The sequence below is a fragment of the Glycine soja genome, chromosome 7 (assembly GCF_004193775.1).
Source record: "Glycine soja cultivar W05 chromosome 7, ASM419377v2, whole genome shotgun sequence".
NCBI lineage: Eukaryota > Viridiplantae > Streptophyta > Magnoliopsida > Fabales > Fabaceae > Glycine > Glycine soja.
Window position 1 is genome coordinate 3,957,514 of NC_041008.1, and position 6,000 is coordinate 3,963,513.

Here is a 6,000-nt window from a genome sequence, read left to right on the forward strand (position 1 = left end):
TAAATTACATGTCTCTTTTAGGAAACACAATCTATTTAAATTGGATAACATCGTCATAAACCATAAAATTTACTCTAAATATTTAACATAATTATATACTAAAAATCAAATCAAAATCATATGTTAAATTAAAAATAATTTTACATCAATTAGTTTACATATTTATTATTTTTAAACTAATAAACGATAATATAAAAGAATTTTATAGAATAAATTAAATTATGTCATGGTAAACTACACAAGTGTCTAATTATTTAGAGTTAATTATCATCCTCTTTATGTAAGTTAGCTTATTCTTCTCTTCTCTTAAGTTATTAAAATCCTGCTTTGGTGAGTCAAGGAAAATATCTAGACAGCTGACAACCTGACAACTAGTTGAGTAAAATTGTTTGGGGTTTAAACTTGTGTAGTAATTATTTCAGTCAACATTTACTGATGGATCCAGCATGCCATTAGTATTTTACTTGATAATATCGAAGTGATTTTTCATTTTACCACTTTTTATGTAAAAACAAAAATAATATATACTAAATTAAATTGTAATACATTAAAAGGAGGAGTGGATTGTTGGTATTAATAAAATAGAATGAATAAAAATGGGAGCGTTTACTTTTGGGGGGCTACTAGGCAGTGGAGGCAGAGTGGAAATTCTTTAGATGATGAAAAAACATGATTGACAAGTACGCCAATAACATAACGTGTGGAGCAGACAACAAAAGATATACAAACTGAAACACCTACCAGCTTCTGGTGGAGGCCGTCGTGGACGGGTGGTTATTATATTATAATTATTCTCTTTCAATTTTTTATCTGTGTGTTCGTTTATAGGAATAAAAAATAAATAATAAAATAATTTGAGATTTAAATTTTTAATATCTACTTTAATTTAAAATTTTAATTTTATTTTTTTTAATTTCTTTCCACTCTAACGTAGGAACCCTAAAGTCCAAAACACTCATTTTTTTCCAAAATGGGTCTTAACATCTACAGTCAATACCCTGTTTGGATAGCATAACAAATCGTGCTTGGTCGGTCAAAAATCCCATGGCTCTTGCTTCGGTGTCTCCTTCATTTATCTTTCTCAAAATTACTTTGTTTTCATTTTTCCCTTTAAATATTTCTATTTTTATATTTTTAAAAGAATATTTAATTAAATAGAGATATATTTATTTTAACTTTAAATATTGTTAAACTTATTACCAATCATTTTATTAGTCTATGTGAAACTATGATTGAATCCCTTAAATAAAATTTTGAGATTGAATGTGAGTTCTAAAAATAGTAAGTTTTCAAGAAAATTAATCATTGTGACAATGAAAAAACTCTGAGGTAAAATAACGCGTAAAAAAAGTTATAAAAATGTAAAAAAATAGTTACATAGTGTTAATCCACTCTAAGCGATCAAGATGTGACATTTATCGATAATATGAGCATAACACTCAAATTTATCCAATTTAGTGGATATTTTGCTTTATTTAATCATAAATCTGTAAAAAAAAAAATTTATCTCTAAGATATGATAAGTTGATAACTCGTTCTGTTATTGATAAAATGAATACTTTTACCTTGAACATATTGCAATCCTTAATGATAGGTTTTTATTTGTTGCTTTAGTCACAATTTTCCCTAACTCATTAAGATTTCTCAAATATTAACTAGGAAAATCTACATGCCGCTTAAGGAAAATGGACTTTGACTTGACTTCCGGCCTCTAGCATGCAAAGAAATGCAAAAATAATACAAAACAAGGAATGGTAAGTAATTGATTTTAAAAAATATTAAAAAAGGTAACTACTTATTATTTGTTAGAAAAAGTGAATTTTTCAGAAGCTTACTTCAACCTTATAAAAATAACTTATAAGGTGAAGATTGTTCCTCACTTATATAATTTATCTTGACATTATCTTTGTTCGAGACTTTAACATGTTTAATTTTTTTCATACTTCCTACTATATGAGACTTTCAATACATCCATCTATCTAGGTGTGACCACACCTCCCCTCACGCTTAAGACTACAAGTCTAGAGCGTAATAAATATAGGAATCCAGTTAAAATAGACTCTGATATCACATCAGAAAGTAAGTTTTTCATGAGCTTAAGCCTACAAAATTGACTTATAGGATGATGATTGCTCCCCACTTGTATAGTTTATCTCGATATTATCTTTATTCGATGTGAGACTTCAACATGCTCCAATGTGAAACTTTCAATACACCCCTTTATCTATGTGTGACCATGTTATCATCATGATAAAATATACAAAAGTTAGAAATATAATTTAAACAAAATTATATATATAATTTAAATAAGTCAATACTTTTAGTTTAAACAAATTATAATGCATTATTAGATGCAATTTTTATTAATATATAATTTTTAGATGCATGGTATATTAGGATCCTACTAAAGAAAAAGACATATCCTTTTATCAGAATCAGTTGGAAGAGCAAAACTTTGTTTCTTTATTAAAAATCAATATATTATAATTTGCTAATTATAAATAAAGAGTTTAATGACCATTTATTGTTAACGTAAAAAACTTTACACTGCCAACCAAATAAAAATTATTACTTGTATAGCTTTTTAGATCATTATTGTAAATTAAAATCAGCAAACTTACACATGAAAATTCATAATTAGATAATAATACAAATTATTTGATACTCTCAGTAATATATTTTCTTTTAAATAATTGCACCAAAATAGTTCGATCTATATCAATGCAAAGCAATACAGTGAATAGTCAAGATAAATTAGAATAAGATTGCAGCAACGTACTGTTGTTACCTCCTTGTTCACAAACTCACCTGACCCTAAATTAAGTTTACAAACTATACCACTATATATTAATTAATTAAACTCTCGCCACCAATTAATATAGTGTGACATTTAACTCATCTCTTTATTACATAATATGTTTTGGATATACATATATTTCTTTATAATTTATCATAACATTTCACCACGATGTAAAACACAATTATTATTATGATTTCAAGATCTTGAGAATTACGATTATCAACATCTCGTTAGTGTGTATATTTAGTTAACTTTCAACTGTTTTCTTTTCTTTTTGGTTCATGTACATCTCAAATTATACAATTCCAAAATTATTATTTCTTTATTAGTTAGTTAATATTTATTGCTCTGTCACCCATAAATATAAGCTAACCGGGGCTGAAATCTGGAATTGTTTTTCCAGAATCTGTGTACCATTTAATATATTACACCTTTTGCTGATTTTTAAAAAATGTACAAATCAAACTACCTTAGCACTTGGTAAGGCCATAGCTAGTAAGGCTGTGCTCAAGATCTTGCAAGTGGATGAAGTCTTATCTTGACATTAAATATTCGTTAATTAAGATCAAATTCTATCTTGAAAAACTTTGTAATAACTATGGTAAAAAATTACTAAACTTATTAATTACTCCTAATTTCGCTATGGTTACCTCACTTTCAAGTTTCAATTTTGACACATTATTGTTGATGGAAAGAAGATGAGAGACATGGACACGAGATCTTGCTAAGTCAAGACACTTTAATTTCATTATTAATTTTATGTTGAATAGATATTTCTTATTTTTATTATATGCCAATCTACTTGGTTCTATCCAAAATTAATTTATTGTTTCCAAACATCAGAACCATGCAACACCTTTGCACTTTGTTTTATATCCATTCAATGTAATTTAAAGGAAATTATGGAGTCCTTAAGTAACTTAATTAGATTATAATATAATCCTATGTTGGCTTGTATTGATTCTAACTAATGCAGTAATTACTACTTCCTCAAAGATAATTTTAGTCTCTAGTTATTTGAAACAATATCATATTTATTATTCTAATTTGAAATAATTAGAGATCAATTTATAATTAACAGTGAATTTTACCTTATATAGTATATAAAAAATAAGAATAAATCCTATATATATTCTTTCTTTAAATTCTTGTCTTGGTATGTTTCTCTAAATACTATATATATATATATATATATATATTCTTTCTCTAAATTTTACCTTATATTCATTTCTTTCCTTGAAAATAATTTGATGTACTACTGTATTTTTTTATTTATCAGGGACCTTACGTGAGAAAATATCCTTATGTAAATCTGTAATTACCTAGAGACTACTTAACAATTTAATGAAATCTAACATATCGAGGTTGGCCAGCAATTAAACTCGAAGAAGGGCTAAATAGTAATTTAAAATAATTATATTTTATTAATTTCTTTCTGAAGTTAAATGAATTATTTCTTACTCCAATTTGATGATATTATTAACGCAAGACTAAAGGCAATTAGTAAAGTCAACTATCAAAAGTCAACTAACACTAAAAGCAAAAAAATTTGTGATGGTATAGCTATCATTGGTTATCTTTGTTTAATTATCAAATGGATTAAATTAAATTTAAAAATTTGAATACATAACTAAATTATAGTTATTAAAATAAATAAAATAACATCAATAGTAAATAATAATTAAAACAAAAAAATAACACTGGTAAATAATACTAATTATTACAATACACACATAAATAAAATAATAACAAAAATCTAGTCTTTTTATATAACGATTTATTAGCTCAAGTAGCAATTAATAAAACTTTAAAATTTTCTCTTTAGGCGGTTGTTGATATTAATTACATCTACACTACGTTGAATTACCAAAAAAATATCTACACTTACATTGAATTACCCTAAAAAAATATCTAGTCTGTATCAATGCTTGAAACACCAACAAAAATATCACTATAGCTTATTTGAGATTTTACTTCACCATAGTAAGTCCAAATATAAAATTCGACCCTCCCGATAAAAAAATATACGATATTAATATATATATATATATACAGAATCACACATCTAAAAAATTCACTTAACACTAAATTTTTTAATCAAAATCTAAGGTTTGATATTCTATTTGAGCATCAAATTATAATTAGAGGTATTATTTTACTTCAAAATGGATTGACCGGGTGAGAAATGATTAGTTGGATATCGGTTAAAAAAAACTTAATAACTAATGAAATGATAAATGAAGACTCTATTCATCCACTAAAGTTCGTTGTATATATATAAAAACTAAAAAAAAAATAGAATAAATATTTACGATGCAGCAAAGGATTTTTCTATATCCATATAATCGTAAATTTTCATTTATAATAAGTTTTTTTTTAACTTATAGAATAATTATATACCTTAAAAGTCAAATTAAATTTTTAATAATATTTTTAATTAATTGATAGTTAAAATTTTAATAGTGAAAATGCACAAAAATTAAATTCAATATATATAACCAATTTTTAAATGTTATAATTAAAGTGCATGTATAAAAATACCTTATCCAGTTCAAAGTGGTATTGCATTCTTAGGTTAAAACTAAGAGGATTTTTTATGACTTTAAATAATGAAAGTGAGTTAAAAAGAGTTGGTAACAAATACATAATTAAGTATGTACATTTTGATTTTTCATAGTCAACATGCTATTATCAATAACTAATGCAAAATATCATATTCTTTTTACAGTAATAAAAACATCACGTTAGTCTTCACTGTCATTTTTATTTTTAAAATATATATTATATTAACGATTTAGTTATCAGTAAATTTCTCCTATCCATCGGTGATAGCAAATTAATATATTGAAAATAATTTATAAAATCAGTAGTTGTTAAATCTAAATTGATTGTCGTGGCCCCTATTTATCGACAATTGAAATCGTCAGAAATTATAAATATGTCAACGGTTGATCGTACCTTATTTGAAAAAGGCTAATAACATGCCTTTGATTTGTTTTTCTTTTTTGGTTTTTTACATTTTTTTTACATATCAATCACGACTACTTATTCGTCAAATATCAAACATATGCATAAGGAAACTTAGAGTTGACAGACTTCAACAACATTATCATTAAAACATCTAAATAATAATAATAATTTCTCTAAAATATATGAGAATTTCAATGATCAAACTTATTAGAATAAACCAAATAGTGGAG